General features: G+C 32.5%; 1 pseudogene; it reads right to left on the bottom strand.

Moving 5' to 3' along the window:
* Window positions 1-13,384: 13,384 nt before the first annotated feature.
* LOC141552968 (ATP-binding cassette sub-family E member 1 pseudogene) lies at window positions 13,385-14,805 on the bottom strand (annotated as a pseudogene).
* Window positions 14,806-23,199: the final 8,394 nt, after the last annotated feature.

Genomic DNA, 23,199 nt, shown 5'->3' on the forward strand with positions numbered 1-23,199 from the left:
CTTCTTCATTAATCTACTGGTTTGCAACCAAGAATAATAGCCAACACTGCTGTAGATTCCTCCCTATAGATTCTTGGGTACACATTGTTCACACTGCCATGGAACTGTGCACTTGTCTGCACGTGTCTGTGCTAGGTCTGCTTATGCTTGACCCAAATCTTTCCATTATCAATTGAAACAAACTTTTCTGGAAACTTCAAAATTACCTTATGCTGGTAATTTGTTACATACCCAATATTTTTGGGTTCTGTCAGTCCAGAACTAATTCACAGATAGGATTTGCTAATCAATCTGAGTATTGTGAGAAGAGCTCAAAAAAAGGCATTTGTCCTTTCTGTCATCTTGGCTCCACTCCCCAACTTGATGATTTTTTGAAAAATGTTCTCTAGACTCTTTTTTCATTGTAATTTTCAGGTAATTCCATAATTCTTTGATTGTCTTCCCTAGATGTATTTTCCAGGTCAGCTGTTTTCTGTTTAGGCATTTTACATTTTCTTCTATTTTTTATTTTTTTATTTTTTTGGGTTTTGTTTGACTGATTCTTGATGCCTCAATGAGTCACTTGCTTCTATTTGTTCAAGTCCAATTTTTAGTGAATTATTATTCTTTTTCAATTAGCTTTTTAATCTCATTTTGCATTTGGAAAATTGAACTTTTAAATGAGTTGGTTTGTTCATTGGATTTCTTTTCTATTTAGAAATTGTGTTTTTTCATCGAGTTACTTTTTTTCCAATATGCCAAAATTATTCTTTAAGGAGTTATCTTCTTCAGAAAATGTCTTTGTTTCTTTTCCAGTGCTCTTACTTCCTTTTTACATTTTCTTGTAACTTTCTTTTATGATAGTTTTTGAATTCTTCCAAAAGAGCCTTGTTATATGGAGACTAAGTCATATCACTCTTTGTGATTTCATCTGGATATATTTTGCCTTTAGTATCCTCAAAATTTCAGGTCTGTTCTTCACTGTTTCCATAAAAACTATAAATGAGCTTTTTTTTGGCTCATTTTTATAAGTTGAGGTCTGCTCTTAGGGCAAAGGGGAGATAGTTCCAAGCTTCCTCTAAAGGTGACAGCAGCTTCATGCTGCCCTGGTGCTGGTGCTGTCAACTTTCTCCCATGCTGGATGGGCATGGCCAAGCCCTTTATCATACTGGAGTTCAGGGCTTCACAATTTGCCTCCTGTACTTGTGCTTGAAGTTTCATGGCTAGTCTGTTGATCCACTGGCTTCTGAGTCAGGACAGAGTAGCAAATGCTGTTTGTCTACGAACCTTCCACTAGATTCCCCCATTCCACAAAAATATCTATTCCTTGGCTGTGCCTGCACTTGCCTGCAAACCCCATTGCCCACATTGCCAAAGTGAGACAGACCTTTCCTGAAGTTCTTCCATATCTTCTGCTATAAATTTTTTACACTCCAAATATTTGTAGATTCTGTCATTCTAAACCCATTCTAAACCAGATATGATGTGCTGTTGATCTGAGGTAAGTTAGGAAGAACTCAGACAGAGACCTATCTATTCTCTACCATATTGGCTCTGCCTCCAATTGCTTATCTTTTCAATGATGGTGTGTGACAAGAGAGAGAAGGAGAGAATTTGGAACTTAAGATTTTAAAATTTTATTTTAAAAATTGTTTGTAAAGGTAACTGGGTAAAAGTAAAATGCTAAATAAATAAAAACAAAATAAATGCTTACTCCCTCCAAAGAAACAAAGCAGAATTATAATAGCTCAAAAGAAATATCAGATGTACAAGCTTCAAAACCTTTTCACTTCCAATGTCCATCTGCAGTATTTTTGATAAAGCCTTCTGAAGTTGTAATTGTCTGATCAGTCACAGTTGGAGACGTTGTATCTTAATCCTGAAATAGTGATATCATTTTAATCCTCTTTGAGTGTGAAGGAAAACCAGCCAATAACTCCTTAGAGAAATATAGAACTTAAATAGCTGGAAGAATGTCAGTATAACTAAATAATATGTCACTATAATAAAAAAGCAATACTACAAATGTGCATTTACAGTTTTAATACTATACCTGTTAGGTTCTTAGTAAGTGCTAATGAGATAATGAGATATTAGGTTCTTACTAAGTGCTAAGTCAGTACTTGACAATTCTCTAGTTCCAGCCTTTCCTGGGGAAGAGCTTGCATGCTTAGGAGGAGCAAGCTCATTGGTTGAAGTAATTCTTCCCAGAAGCCCTTGCAATTATCCCACGCCCATTCTCTGGGAGGATAAAGAGGTCAGCACTCCAGAGATAGAGAGTCTCTGCTCTAGACCAGGCTTGAGGCAGCTCTCTGCAGGAAGGGAAGTCACTTCTCTGGAAGAGAGTTAATGGCAACTGTCTGGAGACAACGGGTTCTCTACAGGAAGAAGAATCTGTCCAAGAGATTTGAGTTGACACAGCAGATCTCCTCCCAGAGCGCGATCGGCAGCTTCTGGAGACAACAGCACATTACATATACCAACTAAACTATCAGAGGAATAACAAAATTCATTTGGAACACCAAAAAATCTAAAACATCAGGGAACTGTTGTAAGGTAGAAATTATAGAAGACTAGCATCTGTTAAAGCCATTTAGTAGGTGCTTAATAAATACTTGTTAATTGATTAATGTCACTTAAAATGAAATAGTAATCATCAAGAAAAAACTAACAATGTCTAAACTAACAAAGAGCATGTACCTATGTCAAATAAACAAAGGAAATAAGAAACACTGTAGATGCAAACATGACAAGATTTGGCAAATGATTAGATAGGCTGAGTAGGGTGGAGTGAGAAGTCAAGGACTGATACCAAATGATTATAAGAATATTAAGTGTCCTTTATAGCTATAGGGAATAAATTATTTCTGAGGTCCCTTCCAACACTGTCATTTTAGAAGAGTGACCAATCACCAAATCAAAAGCCAAATATGGAACATACAATTATGAAAAAAAATTTCATCAATACAATATCTAAGCAGTATTTGTATATATCCTTAGACAGCTCAATCATATTTTATGTACTTGGTCTTAGACAGTAAACTTCTAAAGACAGGGGTAATAGCTTGTGTATGATTTTATCTCCTTCATTCTTTTATTCATTTGTATAGAAATTATCAATTGTATTTATTTCAATAGAAATCCACTATAAATAAAATTTCTATTTATGGTTCATTTGCATAGACATTTTCTCTTTCTTCTACTACCTCTCTCAATCTTCTGAAGTCATAACTGATCATATCATGAATCACCATACTGAAGTATTTCAAAATATTTTTTTTCCTGGTCATTATCATGACTATCATAGAAATATTTTTTTCCTTAGTTGTTTCTTCAGCTTACTTTTTTTTAATTCAAGGTTCCTTTTAAAGGCTTTTACAGTTACTAACAAAATAAATATGCAATTTCAAATATGACTTAATTTTTTTATTTAGTTTTTGCTAGTGACTTAAAGGGCATAAGCAAACAAATGGACCTGAGTTGCAAGACTGTTGTGGCAATAGTTGCTGCCTAAACCAAGGGTTCTTTTCATACTAATGCCTTGGACTAAGTCATAAGGTTCCAGACTTAAAACTCCTAACTTCTACAGTATTGTATAGAATATAAGATCAAAGAAAATTTTTCTAGCTTCAGTAAATCATAGGAAAGAATTAGGTAGAAGAAGAAAACTTTACACTGAGTCACAGATGCCTTATCATGTTGCCAGAGTAGTTAAAGTTTTGAGTATTCCCTCGTAAGTTAGACTCAGAGGACATTGGTTAGAACATTAGCTTTTCTATTTACTCCTTGAGATCAGTTATTTAACTTCTCTGGATATCAATTTCCACTTCTATAAAATGATAAGATTGGACTAGATTAAGGATTCTTAAAAAATAGTGTACAGACCCTCAATGAGTTCCTGGATAAATTTCAAACTCTTTGAACATGGATTGAAAACAGAAATTATGTCTTTATTTTTGCTAACTGCTAACTGAAATTTATAATTTTCTCAATTATAAATGTAGGCAAACTATCTCATAGATTAGGAAATTGAGAAGGAGGAAATTTAACTGACTGTCAGCATCACAAAGATAGTAAATGACAGAGTAAGTATTTCAACCTAAGTCTTGTTCCAAACCCAGCACAGCTCTCATTATGGGTGTTTGCAAACTATCCAGTATTCTCAGTGATCTAAATATGATGCTGTGAAAGCAGCCATCAATCACCCTTCCTATTCTGTACTTACCCAGATTTTGTGTTAAGACTCTTTGCATGGCTTACTTCTAATCACACACACACACACACACACACACACACACACACACACACACATCTCAACATACAAGCACGCACACACGTGCACCCTTGTGGCAGATTCCCCCTTCATTCAGATGACTGCAAAACCTCTGAATTAACATGGGTCAATATATGAAATGAAGGAACCATGAATGGCTCTTGCAGGGAAAAAACAATTCAGTTTTCGAGTGATAGAGCTGCCAAAATATGCCACACCTGACGTCAGCCCCTTCATTTATCCTGTTTCAACTTTTCTTTCTGGGTCATGACTTAGATCAAGTCACATTCTCTAAAAGATGAACTAGGATATAATCTTTTATGTATCATTCCAATGATTATATTTTTTAAAGTTTTTTATTTTTATTTTTAAAACATATGCACAGATAATTTTTCAACAGTGTTCCTTGCATAGCATTGTGTTTCAGATTTTCCCCTTCTTCCTCTCCCCTAGATGGCAAGCAATCCAATATGTGTTACACATGTTAAAATATATATTAAATCCAATACATGTAAACATATTCATACAATTCCCTTCCTGCACAAGAAAAATCAGATCAAAAAGGAAAGAAAATGAGTAAAAAAACAAAGTGCAAATGAATAACAACAAAAAGAGTGAGGATGTTCTGTTCTGATACACATTCAGTTCCCACAATTCTCTCTCTGGGTGTACCTGGCTCTTTTCATCACAAGATCAGTGGAACTGGCCTCAATCATCTTGTTGGAAAGAGTCATGTCCATAAGAATTGTTCATTGTATAACCTTGTTGTTGCTGTGTACAATGATCTCCTAGTTCTGTTCATTTCACTTAGCATCAGTTCATTGAAGTCTCTCCAGACTTCTCTGAAATCATCCTACTTATTATTTCTTATAAAATAATAATATTCTATAGCATTCATATGCCATAACTTATTCAATCATTCTCTATTTGATGGACATCCACTCAGTTTCCAGTTGTTAGCCACTAGAAAAAGGGCTGCCATGAATATTTTTGCACATGTAAGTCCCTTTCCCATCTTTAATATTTCTTTGGGATGTAAGCCCAGTAAAAGCACTGCTGGATCAAAGGGTATGCACAGTTTGATAACTTTTATTTTATTTTTTTTTCATGAGGCAATTGGGGTTAAGTGACTTGCCCAGGTCACACAGCTAGGAAGTGTCTGTGGTTAGATTTGAATTCAGGTCCTCCTGACTTCCGTTTGATAACTTTTTGAGAATAGTTCCAAATTACTATCCAGAATGGCTGGATCTGTTCACAATTCCAGCAACAATATATCAGTGTTCCAGTTTTCTCACATCCCCTACAACATTCATCATTATGTTTTCCTGTCATCTTAGCCAATCTGAGAGGTGTATAGTGGTATCAGAGTTGTTTTAATTTGCAATTCTCTGATCAATGGTCATTTAGAGCACATTTTCATATGATTAGAAATAATTTAAATTTCTTCATCTGAAAATTGTGTGTTCATATCCTTTGACCATTTATCAACTGGAGAATGGCTTGAATTCTCAAAAATTTGAGTCAATTCTCTATATATTTTAGCCATGAGGCCTTTATAGGAACCCTTAAATGTAAACATGTTTTCCCAAGTTATTGCTTCTCTTCTAATCTTGTCTCCATTAGTTTTGTTTGTATAAAACCTTTTTAATATAATATAATAAAAATTATCTATTTGGTTTTCAATTATGAATTTCAGTTTTTTCCTTCTCCAAGGGTCTGAGAGATAAACTATCTTATGTTCTTCTATTTTACTTATAATATCACTTTTTATGTCTAAATCATGAAACCAGTTTGACCTTATCTTGGTATGTGGTGTTAGATATATGGTATTAGGTCAATGCCTAGTGTTTTCCATATTAATATTTAATTTTCCCAGCATATTTTTGTCAAACTGTGAGATCTTATCCCAAAAGCTAGAGTTTGGGGGTTTGTCCAAAACTAAATTGCTGGATTTTATCCTATGATCCTAACCTATTCCACTGATCAACTACTCTTAACCAGCATTTCTTAGGCAGTATCAAATGCATTTGATGACTGCTGCTTTATAATGTATTTTACATCTGTTACAGCTAGGCCACCTTCATTGGCAATTTTTTTGGTCAGTAATTACTTTACCATTATTAACCTTTTGTTGTTCCAGATGAACTTTTTTATTATTTTTTCTAGGTTTTATATATATATATATATATATAATATTTATATAACTGTCAAAGTTATTTTGAATGGAATTTATTTTTGTATATCTTGCTGCTGGGCTTTGTTGTTAATATATATATATATATGTGTGTATATATATATATATATATATATATATATATATATATATATATATATATGTATATATATATATACACACATATATATATACATGTGTATATATATATGTATATATATATAATTGCTGATAATTTACTTTGATTTATTTTGTATCCTGCAACTTTACTAAAGTTGTGGATTGTTTCTAGTAATTTTTAGTTGATTCTCTAGTGTTCTCTAAGCATACCATCATGTCATCTGCAAAGATTTATAATTTGATTCCCTCATTACCTATTCTAATTCATTTAATCTTTTTTTTTCTTTTCTTATTTCCAAAACTAGCATTTATAATACAATATTGAATAGTGGGTGATAGTGGGCAGCCTTGTTTACTCCTGATCTTACTGGGAATGGTTCTAGTTTGCCCCCACTACATATGAAGTTTACAAATGGTTTTAAATAGATTCTACTGATCATTTTAAGGAAAAGCCCATTTATTCCTGTACTCTCTAGTGTTTTAATAGGAATAGGTGTAGCATTTTATCAAATGCTTTTTCTGCATCCATTGCTATAAACATATGATTTTTTTTAATAGAGTCAATTATGCTAATAGTTTTCCTATATTGAACCATCCTAGCATTCCTAGTATAACTCCACTTTGTCATAGTGTATTATGCTGGGATGATTTTCTGTAATCTTATTGCTAATATTTTCTTTAAGATTTCTGCATCAACATTTATTAGGGAAATTTGTAATTTTATTTCTCTGTAACACTCTACCTGTTTTAGCTATCAGCAACATATCTGTGTCATAAAAGGAATTTGGTATGCTTCCTTTCCCTATTTTTTTCAAATAGTTGATATAGTATAGGAATTAATTGCCATTAGAATTGTTTGTTAGAATTCCCCTGTAAATCCACCTGGCTCAGGAATTATTTTCTAGCTTGTTATAATTTTTTTTTGTTATTTTTTTCTAAAATGGGACTATTTAAATAATTTATTTCCTCTTCTGTTAACATGGACAATCTATATTTTCATTGATATTCACTTCAATTATCAAATTTATTGGCATATAGTTGGGCAAAATAACTCCTAATTATTGCCTAATTTCCTCTTCATTGGCGGAAAGTTCTTCCTTTTGATTTTTAAGACTAACAATTTGATTTTTCTCTTTCCTTTTTCTAATCAAATTGACTTAAAGTTTATCGATTTTATTGGTTTTGTCATTAAACCAACTTAATTGTATTTATTAATTCAATAGGTTATTTATTTTCAATTTTATTAATCTGTCTTTTTATTTTTAGAATTTCAAATTTTGTACTTGATTGGGGTTTTTTTTTATTTGTTCTAGTTTTTTAGCTTTTTTAGTTGCAAGCCCAGTTCATTGATTTTCTCTTTCTATATTTTATGCAAGTAAGCATATAGAGATATAAAATTTTCCCTTGTTATCACTTTGGCTGCATCCCACAAATTTTGGTATGTTGTCTCATTATTGTCATTCTATTAGATCAAATTATTGTGTTTATGATTTGCTTTTTTACCCATTCATACTTTAGAATTAGATTGTTTAATTTACAATTCACTTTTGGTCTATTTTCTCCTGGCCTTATATTAAATGTGATTTTTATTGTTTTCTGATCTGAAAAAAAATGCATTTACTATTGTTGCCTTTCTGCATGTGATATTGAAGCTTTATGTCCTAATATATGGTCAAATCTTGTATAGGTTCCATGAACCACTGGGAAAAAAAAGAATATTCCTTTCTGTCTCCATTCAATTTTCTCCAAAATTCTATCATACCTAACTTTTCTAATATTCTGTTTACTTCATTAACTTTTTTCTTATTTATTTCATGGTTTTATTTATCAGGCTCTGAAAGGGCAAGGTTGAGATCCCCCACTAGTGTAGTTTTGTTGTCTATTTCTTCTTATATCTCTCTTTTCTTGTCCTATAGGAATTAGCATGCTATACCATTAGGTGCTTATATGTTTAATATTGATGTTGCTTCATTATCTATGATACCCTGGAATAAAATATAGTTTTCTTCCTTATCTCTTTTAATTAGATCTATCTTTGTTTTTACTTGATCTCAGATCTGGACTGCTACACTTTTTAACTATACCAAAGCTGAATAGATTCTGCTCCAGCTATTTATATTTACTCTGCATGCATCCCTCTACTTTAAATGTATTTCTTATATACAACATATTGTAGGATTCTGGCTTTTAATCCAGTCTGCTATCTTCTTCCATTCTGGGAGAGTTCATTCCATCAACATTCACAGTTAAAATAACTATTTCTGTTCTTTCTGCTATCTTATATACCCTAAGTTATGTTTTATCTTTCCTTTCCCCTTTCCATCCTCCCCAGTATTTTGTTTCTGATCACCACCTCCATCAAACAGCCTTTTCTCCCTTTTTTTACATCTTTCACCTAATACTTCTGTTTACCCTTCAGTTAGTCTTTCCCTTTCTTTTCCCCTTTCCTCTCCTACTTCCCTGTAAGGTGAGACAAGTTTCTCTGTGAAACCAAATATATCTGTTATTATTTCTTTTTTTCCAGATCTAACGAGATTAAGATTCACACAATGTTCATTCCCTTCCCTTTTTTTCCCCTTCCATTATAATAGATCTTCTTTGATTCTATGTGAGATTTAATTTTCCTTATTTTACCTCATGTTTCCTCTTTTTTTTTTCCAGTTTAATCCTTTTTTCACGTCTAATTTCTTTTTCATATCATGATAAAATCAAATTATACCCACACTTTATAAGTATACCCATAACAGAAATATGGTTCTCAAGTCAGTTGTTTTCCTAGGAGGCATTTCATTTTTTTTTCTATATTTTTCATTTTGGGGGGGTTTTGTTTGACTAATTCTTGAAGTCTTATTGAGTTATTCACTTCCATTTGTTCAATTCCCATTTTTTAGTAAATTATTTTCTTCAGTTGCCATTTTTTAACTCCTTTTGCATTTGGCCAATTGAATGGTTTTGTTCATTGCATTTTTTCCATTTCACAAATTCAATTTTTCATATATATTATTCATATATTTTTCATATCTCTTTTCTAAGGAGTTCTATGCTTTTTCCATTTCTTCAAATCTATTTTGTAGGGAATTATATGCTTTTTGCCTTCTTGCAAAGATCTCATTTATTTTCCCCATTTTTCTTCTAAGTCTCTTATAAGATCCTTTGAAATCTTCCAGGAAAGCCTTGTGAAATGGGCACCAGCTCATATCTCCTTTTGAGGCTTTATCTGGAGTTGATTTGCCTTTAAGAATTTCAGGATTTGAGGTCTGTTCTTTTCTCTCTCCATAAAAGCTGTTTATGTAGAGATTCCTTTTTTTAAAATACTGTTGGGAAAACTGGAAATTAATATGACAGAAATTAGATATGGACCCACACTTAACACCATATACCAAGATAAGATCAAGATGGGTCCATGATTTAGGCATAAAGAATGAGATCATAAATAGATTAGAGAAACATAGGATAGTTTACCTCTCAGACTTGTGGAGTAGTAAGGAATTTATGACCAAAGGAGAACTAGAGATCATTATTGATCATAAAATAGAATATTTTAATTACATCAAATGAAAAAGCTTTTGAACAAACAAAACTAATGCAAACAATATTAGAAGGGAAGTAACAAATTGGGAAAATATTTTTACTGTTAAAGGTTCTGATAAAGGCCTCATTTCCAAAATACATAGAGAACTGGCTCTAATTTATAAGAAAACAAACCATTCTCCAATTGATAAATGGTCAAAGGATATGAACAGACAATTTTCAGATGATGAAATTGAAACTATTTCCACTCATATGAAAGAGTGTTCCAAATCACTACTGATCAGAGAAATGCAAATTAAGACAACTGTAAGATACCAGTACACACCTGTCAGATTGGCTAAAATGACAGGAAAAATAATGATGAATGTTGGAGGGGATGTGGGAAAACTGGGACACTGATGCATTGTTGGTGGAGTTGTGAAAGAATCCAACCATTCGGGAGAGCAATTTGGAACTATGCCCAAAAAATTATCAAACTGTGTATACCCTTTGATCCAGCAGTGCTACTACTGGGCTTATATCCCAAATAAATACTAAAGAAGGGAAAGGGACCTGTATGAGACAAAATGTTTGTGGCAGCTATTTTTGTAGTGGCTAGAAACTGGAAAATGAATGGATGCCCATCAATTGGAGAATGGTTGGGTAAATTATGGTATATGAATGTTATGGAATATTATTGTTCTATAAGAAATGACCAATAGGATTAATACAGAGAGGCTTGGAAAAACTTACATGAACTGATGCTGAGTGAAATGAGCAGAACCAGGAGATCACTATACACTTCAACAACGATACTGTATGAAGATATCTTCTGATTGAAGTGGATATCTTCAACATAGAGAAGATCTAATTCAGTTCCAGTTGATCAACAATGGACAGAAATAGCTACACCCAGACAAGGAACACTGGGAATTGAGTGTAAACTGTTTGCACTATTGTATTTCTATCCAGGTTACTTATACCTTTGGAATCCAATTCTTCTCATGCAACAAGAAATTTGGTTTTACACACATATATTGTATCTTGGATATACTGTAAAATATTTAACATGTATGGGATTGCCTGTCATCTAGCGGAGGGAGTAGAGGGAGGGAGGGAGGGGGAAATTTGGAAAAGTGAATACAAGGGATAATGTTGTAAAAAAAAAATTTACCCATGCATATGCACTGTCAAAAAATATGTAATTATAAAATTTATTTAAAAAAAAAATTCTTTTTTTTCCTTTGTTTTTTGCTCATTTTTAAAGGCTTGAGCTTTGCTCTTAATGAAAAGGAGCCACAAGTTGCTTTAGTTTACCCTGGGGCAGTTTTGCTGATTGACTTTTGGTGCTCAGTAATTACGGCTAGGTCCCATATTTTTCAAGGGTTCAGTGGTTCACATTTTGCCTTTTGTAGCAAATCTGCTATATCACCCACATATAAAGGACACAGTCACCTTATAGCAGATTCTCAGGTATGTGGAAGCTGCAATGCTCTGATTCCCCACTCCAGGTCCTTGCCCCAGGTTTGAAACACACTTGTTCTAAAATTATTCCATGGTATCTTCTTCTGGAAATGTGGTGTACTCCAAAGTTTTGTGGGTTCTGTGACTCCAAAGCCAGTTTAGAGCCTTAATCCATGATTTGTTTGAGAGAACATTAGAGAAGGTCACAGAAAGTTGTGATTGCTCTCCACCATCTTGGCTCTGCTCCCTCCCAATGATTATCAGTATGGGCAGATATTATATGCTCTCAAGCTTGTCATTGAGAAATTTGGTTCTATCAAGTTGTATCAAACTGAGAACCATCCATCTCAATTATTTAGGAAGTCACATGCCTGGTGGCAATGATATAGACCAGATGACTTATCAAGGTGGGTCAGTCTTAAGAATCCTTAAAGTAGCTGGAAAGATATGTTGTACAATGTTCTCAAAAAGAACATTGAGAAGTGATTATTTCCTTATCTTGTGAATGTACACTTCCCTTACATACTTCAGCCAAAGCCACTAATTTCTATTTCTAGGAATTTCTTCCTTGATGTAATTTGTATTTTCTTTAAAAAAAATGTGGCTCTAATGAGAAGTAATATTTTGGGTTATTAATAGTCCTTCAGACTTATGTGTTTTATTAGACTAGATTGGTGCAAGTTAAGTGAGAAAGGGAGGTAATATATAAATTTATTATTAAAATGTAAATGAATTATTTGTATTATATTGTATATAATATATACATATTATACATACATTATGTGTATATATACATATATTCTATGTTATATATACATGTAAACAATATAATTATATTGTATATAATACAAGACATTGTATTAAATATATTATTATAATCTGGAACCACTTGAGTAAGAAATACAAAAATCACAGAACCTCAAATTGCAAGGGAATTCAGAAATCAAATATCCCAAAATATGGGACCATAAAGATGGAATGAAGTAAATCCAAACTTTGACATTAATTGTGAAGCTGAAAGGTGTTTTTATTACTCATATTTCTACTTCACAATTTTTGTAAAAGCTTAGGATTTCATGGTGTATCACAATAATGGAGAAATAAACATTATTTCTTTAGTTAGTAATGGTTTATTATACAAGCCATCCTTTTCTACATAAATGGATTTCTCAGCATGTTTCTACTGTAGAAGTACAGTTGATTACTAAAGCAGCTGCAGATTATAATAATAAATATTATTTTTATACTTCTGATGGATGTTCATTTATTAAATCCTTACCTTAAGATTTTTTTGACTGGCTTTTTAAAATAAAAGCAGTTTCTATATCTTGACATATGTGGGTCAACCATATTGTATAGAAAAGAGTTTTTAAAGATTTTTAAATTTAGAAAAACTGGCCAGCATTTATTACATAATTAAGTGACAGTAATATTGAAAATTTCCCTACAAGTTTGGAAAATCTGGAGGTAATGCATAACTTGAAATGTCTTCATCTTAGAACATTACACAAAGAATGGCTTTATGCACAAGTACAGAAAAGTGGCAGTCTGATGTTACAGTATAATAATATACCATGCTACATTTTCTTTCTGACATTAAAGTAAATCATATTACAAACTACAGATTATATGGAGAATCTAAAAACTGATTAAAGTTTTATGCATCAAAAATTCTGATTATCTTTACTTAGAGAAATGTGTTATCAATATTCTCAGCCTAATCATTCAGGAAAAAAATCTTTTTTGCAATATTTTTATTGAATTTTGGATAATTTCTGAAAGTAAATTCAAGCTGTGACAAAAAATTGTTTATGCCAGTCATAATCATATGAATACGATTTGCAAGTGGGTTCTACGATGATGTTCTAAATGGTGACCCAATCTGCTAGAGAGCCAGTTATTATAAAGTCACGTTCTAGCACAAAGGCTGTCTTTTTTATATGGAGAATGAAATGTTTGAAAATTCTGGCTGCCATTACATGCTACTCATAATTCAAGTATGCAAATGGTTCTTCAATTAAATAGAAGACATAGGTTTACCCAGACAAAACTAATTGTAACTCACCACCAGATAATGTCTATTCCTCTGGATCTATGATGTTTTAAATGTGCAAAGACTTCATTACATCAGTGATAAATAGTGGATCTCATATCTTCTTATGTAGATATTGGTATACACTTTCTATTGATTTTGGAATGATTTTATATGACTTTAAACTGACATTTACCATTAATACCTCCTTTCTTTCAGGTTTAAGCATCTTGATGCATGTGGTTTTGCCAGTACTATTTTCTCCTAGAATCATCATAATTTTAAAGTCTGGGAATTCTTTGGCAATGATTAAATTCAAATTCTCCCATCTTTTCTTAATTTCTGGATATTTAGGCATGCACATCTTTTTCACTTTTCTTCATTTACTATCTCAGGCACTTTAAAAGCCAGTGATGCATTTCTGAATCATAAGTTTCTATAGGAATGTAACCATCTAAGAAAATATGCTAAAAGGTGTAGTGACAACACCATAAGCATTTTGCACTCCATATAAAGGCAGAGCAAAAATCTAAAACACTTATGTCAAGCTCCAAAACAATGATATGTCTACCAAGATTTATTAGTGGTTATATAGTGATGATAGCCTTTAGCTGCTGCTTAATATCTAGGTAGGTAGCAGGTTCATAAAAGGTAGCGATATGCTAGCTTGTGTCTTTGTTTCATCCTTCTGTCCAAAATAGAACCCACAGTGTCCTTTGCAAATATGGGAATCTGATCTATATATTAAAGCTTGATAATCATTTTTAGCTAATTCTTTAGAATATTGGTGAAATACTTTTGCAACTTAGATCCTCAAAAATAAATCAAGATTTTTTGTCAATCTGGTATGTTTTCATACTTTCCACTATTTAGTTCTTGCTTTCTTCGTGAAATTGTCAAAGCAGTTGATTCCCAAATGTTATTGGTTCCAATTAATTCTCAAATTCCACCTGAACAAGTGATAGGCAACCTGTGAAATTGGCAGAATACTGATATTTTGTTTCATGTAACAAAATATAAATATTGTGCCAATTAGATAAGTTGACAATTGGCAATGTGCAAAAAGAGCATTTCTTAATACAAAGACCATAGCCAGTGCATAGTGTTTCAGAAATCCATGATCTGTGGTGTAACTTCTATGCATAGTCTTCCCATTTGTACTACTGGGCAATTATTTTTGCACTCCTAATGGCATTTCTTTAGCTTACATTTGTCATGACTGACAGTAGCAGTTCTTGTTAATTTTTCTGCCATATATATCAATGCCCATTTACAATATTGATTTACAATATCATAAGAAATTTGACTTTGTAAGCAAGAAAAGCAGGATCCCAGGTGTTCTGGAGATAAGCTCCCACTCTTGATTTGGGGAGAGTAACCATAAGTACATAGTACTTTAAGGTTTGCAAAGCACTTGGCAAATACTATCTTGCTTTGTTCTCATAGGAACCTTGAAAAGTAAGTCCTATTACTATACCTATGTTACAGATGTGGAAACACATGTAGATAGAGATTAAGTGACTTGCCCAGAATTACATAGCTAATAAGTTCTGAGGAAGGATCAGAACTCAAGTATTCCATTCCAACAGTATACATTGATCAATTTAGCTTCCAGAAGAATTTACATCAGAATTGTGCTATGTTTTAAGGTACTATATCAAATCAATCCATTCAAGTGTCAGTAAATATGAATCATATTGGAGAAAAATCAGAATAAAAGGGAAAAACCATAGGAGAGAGGAAAAAAACAAAGTGAACATAGCATGTGCTGATTTACATTCAGCTTCCTTAGCTCTTTTTTCTAGAAGCAGATGGCATTTTCTGAACAAAGTCTATTGAGATTACTTTGTATTACTGAACTACTGAGAAAAATCAAGTCTTTCATTTTGCACATTGTTACTGTTATTATGTATAATGTGTTCCTGGTTCTGCTTGTTTCACTTATCATTAGTTCATGTAAATTTTTCTAAAATCATCTTGTTCCTAATTTTTTATAAAATCATAGCATTCTATTACTTTCATATACCATAACTTCTTTATTCATTCCCCAATTAATTGGCATCTACACATTTTCCCATTCTTTTTTACCACAAAAATAATAGGTACAAAACATTTTTGCACATATCAGTCCTTTCCCCTCCTTTATGATTTTTTGGCATACAGACCCAGGAATGGCAATGCTGGATCAAAGAGTATGCACAGCTATATAGCCCTTTGGGCATAGTTCCAAATTACTCTCCAAAATGGTTGGGAGATCCAGAACCTTAAAGAAGGAAATGATTCTTTGAAGCTTGTATTTGTGCAAATGGAAGCCAGTGAAGTTATGATACCAAGAAATAATAACACAAAAATTTTAAAAATGAAAAAATAGAGGAGAAACTGAGCCATATAAGTAAAATAATAAATCTGTAAAATAGATAAAGAATGGAAAACATGAGAATAATTGATCTATATGACAGATATGACTAGAAAACAAACGAACAAAAAACCATTTTGACACAATGATGCAATAAAACAGTCCTGAAGTGATGGAAGAAAAGAGGAATGTAGAAAGATGAAAAAAAAATCTATCAATCACCATCCTGAAGAGATTTTAAAATGCAAATATTTAAGAATTTCATGGCTAAATTTCAAAATCTTCAGATCAAAGATAAAATTTTACAAGCAACAATACCAAAATAATTCAAATATGATTGAGCTACAATTAGAATTGCACAGGATCTTTGAGTGACTACAATAAAGGACCACAGGTCTTGGAAATGCTATATTAACAATCAAAGAAATAGGATTATGGCAAAAAAATATTAAAAAATTAAGTATGATACTGAACAAAAATATATACATTCAATTAATTATCAAATTTTCAGGATTTTGCCTCAAACAAATCTGTTCAGTAAAGCATTTAATATAAGATTCAATATCAAACAGTAATTCCAAAGGATTCAATAAAGACAAACTGTTTATGTTTTACATGTGAAAATGTAAACCATATGTCTAAGATTGACATTCATAATTGTGTAGTCCAAAAGAAAGACTGGGGTAGTGACTTTAAAAAGAAAAAAAAAATCTAGGAAAAGATAAAAAGCTATTTATGTCATATGAACTAGCTGCAAGAGCAAGATATGATGCAGAAGAAGTAGATGGGGAGGAGGCCTGATAGTTTAGAAGTCCTACTCACATTTGGAATTGTTATACTAAAAAGGAAGGGTATATAATACTATTGAAAATGGATAAAGATGGACGTGGTCATCTTCAACAATGAGATGAACCAAATCAGTTACAATAGAGCAGTAATGAATTGAACCAGCTTCACCCCATGAAAAAACTTTGGGAGATGACTATGAACCACTACATAGTATTCCCAATCTCTCTATTTTTGTCCTCCTGCATTTTTGATTTCCTTCACAGGCTAATTGTACACTATTTCAAGTCCAATCTTTTTGTACAGCAAAATAACTGTTTGGATATGTATACATTTTTGTATTTACTTTATACTTTAACATATTGAATATGTATTGGTCAATCTGCCATCTGGGGGAGGGGGTGGGAGGAAGGAGGGGAAAAATTGGAAAAACAATTGTTAATGCTATGAAATTACACATGCATATATCTATAATTAAAAAAAAGAAAATGGATAAAGAAATAATGGGAGATGGGCAAAATAATGTGGAGTATAGAAGTGTAGGTAGATTGATGGGAATGAGATAAAGGTGTTAAGATTAATTAAAGTGGGATAAAAGGGAGGGAAAGCATGGGGAGATAAGAAAAGGGAACAATCCATGTGGGGGGGGGCAATCAGGAGGTTAAGTAGTAGCAAGGCAAATTAACAGGTAGAAATAAAGTAGAAGAGAATAGGAAATAAAAGATATACAAAAACAAAATAACAATGATCAAAAATAGAATTTATTAGGAAAAAATTAGGATTAGTAATCATTAATGCTGGACAAAAATTAGGAAAAAAGATTCAATCAAGAAATCTACATGTCAGTCATCTTAAAATAGTAGAGATATAGAGATATATCTGTGTATATGTATACATGATATGCATATGTATATATTTCTATGTGTGTGTATGTGTATGTGTCTCAGTGTATATGTATATGCATATATAAGAGTATTATGTATGTGGGCATATCCAAATAACTATATATACATATATACACACACATAGATTTCTATAATCATATATATATATATATATATATATATATACATCTATATATTTGTGTGTGTAATATATGTATACATATACATATATATATATATATATACATTCTTGTGTATGTGTATATTCATCATTTCCTATACTACAACAACAACCCAAACTTATATGATTTAGTTATTCTAAATAGTCTAAAATAATATTGATTAATGTTACTGGCAAAAAGTGTTGTTTCCTTGTTTTTCTCTTTTGATTAAAGTTATTTTAGCTTTAACTTTGAGATCAGTGATTACTATTCCTGATTATTTCTAGTAAATTCTATTCCTGATCATTATTATTATTATGTATATATCTTTTATTTCCTAACCCTGCTGACTTCTCCATTTTACTTTTCTCTGTTGCTTTGTCTTTCTGCCATTTAAACTGCTAAGGATCCTTTCTTTATTCTCTTCCCCACCTTTCTTTGCTTCTTTCTTAATCCCATTCCAATTAATCTAAACAACCTTCTATTAGGTTAGTTATTGTTATGATCAATTATGTTACATATTTTTTCTAATATTAAACCATTATTGCATTCCTAATATAAATCCTACTTGATCATATTCCTGGTGCTAAATTGCTGTAATCTCTTTGCTAATATTTTGTTTAAAATATTTACATCAATATTTATCAGATAGGTTGATCTATAGTTTTCTTTTCTATTTTGTCTCTTCCTGGTTTAGATAACATCACTATATTCGTAATAATACAAATGAATTTGGCAGGACTTCTTCACCTGTTGTTCCATATAATATATAGCATTGGAATTAATTGTTTTTTAAATGTTTCGTAGAATCCATTTGTAAATTCATCTGGCCCTAGAGATATTTTCCTTTGAGAATTCATTGATGGCTTGTTCCATTCCTTTTCCTAAAATGTTTATCTGGACAAATTATATTTTTGTAGCTATTCGTTTCAATTAGATCATCAGTACTGTTGGTTTACTATTAAATAAAATAGCACCTGATTGTTAATTTCATTTTTCCTAAGTGGTAATAAGTTAACTCTTTGCAATTTTGATACTGATAAATTTTTAAACAAATTAATGTAAGGTTTTTCTAGCTTACTGGATTTCGTCATAAAACATTGGTTTTATTTATTCCATATTTCCTTTCAATTTTATTATTCTCCTTTTTGACTTTCATAATTTCTAATTTGGTATCTAATTGTTTTTTTTTTTATTTTTTTCTTTATGTAGCTTTTATTAATTATATGACCATTTCATTGGTCTTTTTTTCTCTTTGTTGTTAATGTAAGAATTTAAACATAAAATATATCTTCTAGAAACTATTTTGACTGTATCCTATACATTTTGATATGCTGTCTCATTATTGTCATTTCTTGGATTAAATTATTAGTTGTTTCTATGATTGTTGTTTCAACCACTCATTTAATAGGATTAGATTATTTTGGAGTAGAGCCAAGATGGTGGAGAAGATACACTCAAATTTGTAAGCTCCCTTCTTCCCTCAATACCAATTATTTAAATCAGCCTCAAAAATAATGCTGTACTGATAAAAAACACAAGGATTAGAAGCACAACTTACCAGCTGAAGAGAATCTGAAATTTCAACAGAAAAGGTTGATTCTGAGGCGAGGGAAAAAAAAAAACTCAGCACAGACAGGGTTAGGTGCTAGCACATTGTGCCAAACGGGCTGGGGAGAACTCTGGGATCAGAGAAGCCACTGAGATAGAGGAATCTGGCACAGGCTGATAGCTCTTAACTGCTTACAAAACAGCAGATCAGAAGAGAAATCAAGCCATTTTAAAATATAAAGCCAGATCTTAGATTCACCCCAATCCAGAAGGGCCTAACAATAATCTTGGCACAGCTGTGCAACTGCCTTCTGCTGCCTGGGGCTTCTCCTTGGGGTAGTTGAGAGTCTGAACAGCGGGGGACACAGCCTGGGGCAGCATCAAATCCACATAGTGCGGGGCTCAGACTGAGGCAGGGGAATTCCAGCAGTAGTGAGCAAAACTCCAACAGCAGTGGAACTCCCAGAACAGTGGAACCTCCAAAGCAGGGACTGTGGTTTCCAGGCAGACACTTGCAGTTTGAGCACAAGAGCTTTTCACATCACCTGATAATGACTACAGCCCCACAGGAGGTTTTGGCTGGGGTTTGTGATGCTTTCACTGTTCAGCCTTAAACCTCAGGGCAGTTGCTAGGCCACACAGCAGGGTTCCTCACTAGGCACTTGTGGCAGCGCAGCGGTGCTAACCACCTCTGAGGCATTTCTGGGGAGGGGGGAGGGGAACTCTCTCCCAGAGCTCTCTCTTAGCCCAGGCATAGGGTTGTTGCATTCCAGCCCAGTACGGGGGGAAGCTGATAAATTTCCCCAAGTGCAGATATCCCACAGAGTTTTAAGAATGAGTAAGAAACTGAAGAGAACTATTGACATCTTCTATTCAAAGAAAGAGTGGGTATCCAACCCCAAGGAGGCTAACAGCAGAGAGTCTCCAGATAACACCCTAAAAGGGAATGATACCTGCCCCCCATCACATAACTCTCTCCTAGAAGAGACTATTGAAAAGTTAAGAGAGTTTGAAGAAAAATGGGGAAAGAAAAGAGAAGCTATGATAGAAAATAACAATGTCCTGAAATTTGAGTTGGAAACAATAAAGAATTCACAGGAGGTACAGGGAAACAAAATCTGTGAATTACAAAAGGTTAACAAAATCACATGAAAATAGGATTTCCGAATTGGAAAAGATAAAAAATTCCAAAGAAAGTATGATTTGTGATTTGGAAAAAGAAAATAACTCACTAAAAAAAAAATAGTGAAATGGAAAAAAATTCAACAGAGCAAAATAATTCATTTAAAAATTCAATTGGATATATATGAAAAGAACTAAAAAATGTGAATGAAGAAAATAACTCATTAAAAATCAGGACTGAACAAATAGAAATGAATGATTCATTGAGAATGATTCAAAACAAAGAAAAAAAAAAGAAAAGCTGGAGAATAACATCAAATATTTACAATGAAAATCTATAGACCTGCAAAATAGATCTAGGAGACAAAATCTAAGGATCATTGGACTTCCCGAAAATTATGATGAAAAAAACAGCCTAGATTGTATTTTACAAGAAAACATCAAAGAAAACTATCAAGAGACAATGGAAACAGAAAGGAAAATTGAAAACCCTCTGAAAAAGACCCTAAAAAAAGAACTCCACGGAGCATTGTGGCTAAGCTGCAGAACCACCAAACTAAGGAAAAATATTGCAAGCAGCTAGGAAAAACAATTCAAATATTAAGGTGCCAAAACAAGGGTCATGCAAGATCTGGCTGCCTACACATTAAAAGATAGAAGGGCCTGGAACCTGATATTCCAAAAGGCAAAAGAACAAGGATTGCAACCAAGAATAAACTACTCAGCTAAGTTTAGCATTTTCTTCCATGGAAGAAGATGATCATTTCATGAAACAGAGGAAGTCCATTTGTTGCTAAGAAAAAAACCAGACTTAAACAAAAAATTTGATCTACATCCACAAGACTGAAGAGAAGCAGAAAAAATAAAAAGAACTCTTGAGAACTGTATCTCTATTGTGGATATACAGAAAGTTCACATGGATAATTTGATTTTACTGATATAACATAAAAAAGGGAAATAGTAAAGGGAAGGGGATAGTATCAGATAAAGGGAAAGGAGAGATAAAAAAAAAATGGAAACTACATCTCAGGAAGAGGCATAGAAAATCTACCACATCTGAGGGAATTTAGAGAGGGGGAGAAACATTGTGTGAATCTTACTCTCATCAGAGTAGGCTCCAAGAGTAAATAATTGACATATTTGTTTTCAAAGAATTCTCTCTCACCTCATTGAAAGGGGGTGGAGGAAAAGGGAAAAGGAAAGGGGGAATAAGAGAAGGGTACAAGAAAGGGGAATGTAATTAAAAGGAGGAGGGGAGGGATCCTAAAAAGGAAGGGCTGTGTATCACAAGTGGGGTCCATAATTTAAATACTGGGGAAGCGGTTCAGGGGGGACAAGTGAAAAAGAGCATAAGCAGGGGGTTATGATGACAGGAAATACAGAATTAGTCATTTTAACTGTAAATGTGAATGGGATGAACTCTCCCATTAAACAGAAACAGATAGCAGACTAGATCAAAAGTCAGAACCCTACAATATGTTGTTTACAGGAAACACACTTAAAGCAGGGAGATACATACAGAGTAAAGGTAAAAGGTTGGAGCAGAATCCATTATGCTTCAGGTAAAGCCAAAAAAGCAGGGGTAGCCATCCTTACCTCAGATCAAGCAAAAGCAGAAGTTGATCTAATTAAAAGAGATAAGGAAGGAAACTATATCCTGCTAAAAGGTAGCATAGACAATGAAGTCATATCAATACTAAACATATATGCACCAAGTGGTATAGCATCTAACTTCCTAAAGGAAAAGTTAAGAGAGTTGCAAGAAGATATAGACAGCAAAACTATAATAGTGGGAGATCTCAACTTTGCACTCTCAGAATTAGATTAATCAAACCACAAAAAAAATTAGAAAAATTAAAGAGGTAAATAGAACATTAGAAAAACTAGGTATGATAGACCTTTGGAGAAAACTGAATGGTGATAGAAAGGAGTATACTTTCTTCTCATCAGTTCATGGAACCTATACAAAAATTGACCATATATTGGGACATAAAGATCTCAAAATTAAATGCAGGAAGGCAGAAATAATAAATGCATTCTTCTCAGATCACAATGCAATAAAAACTACATTCAATAAGAAGTTAGGGTAAATAGACCAAAAAGTAATTGGAAACTAAATAATCTCATCTTAAAGAATGACTGGGTGAAACTGCAAATTATAGAAACAATGAATAATTTCACCCAAGATAATGACAATCATGAGACATCATACCAAAATTTGTGGGATGTAGTTAAAGCGATAATAAGGGGAAATTTTATATCTTTAAGGCTTACTTGAACAAAATAGAGAAAGAAAAGAATAATGAAATAGGCCTGCAACTTAAAAAGCTAGAAAAAGACCAAATTAAAACCCCAACCAAAAACTAAACTTGAAATTCTAAAATTAAAAGAAGAAATCAATAATATTGAAAGTAAAAAAAAAAAAAAAAAAAAAAAAAAAAAAAAAAAAAAAAAAAAAAACTATTGAATTAATAAATAAAACTAAGTCTTGGTTTTATGAAAAAGACAATAAAATAGATAAACCTTTGGTAAATTTTATTAGAAAAAGGAAAGAGGAAAATCAATTTGTTAGTCTTAAAAATGAAAAGGGGGATCTTTCCACCAATGAAGAGGAAATTAGAGAAATAATAAGGAGTTACTTTGCCCAACTTTATGTCAATAAATTTGATAACTTAATTGAAATGGATGACTACCTCCAAAAATATAGGCATCTTAGATCAACAAAGGAGGAGGTAAACTGCTTTCAGAAAATTTCAGAAAAAGTAATAGAAGACACTATTAATCAACT

The sequence above is a fragment of the Sminthopsis crassicaudata genome, chromosome 2, assembly GCF_048593235.1.
Source record: "Sminthopsis crassicaudata isolate SCR6 chromosome 2, ASM4859323v1, whole genome shotgun sequence".
NCBI classification, from domain to species: Eukaryota; Metazoa; Chordata; class Mammalia; order Dasyuromorphia; family Dasyuridae; genus Sminthopsis; species Sminthopsis crassicaudata.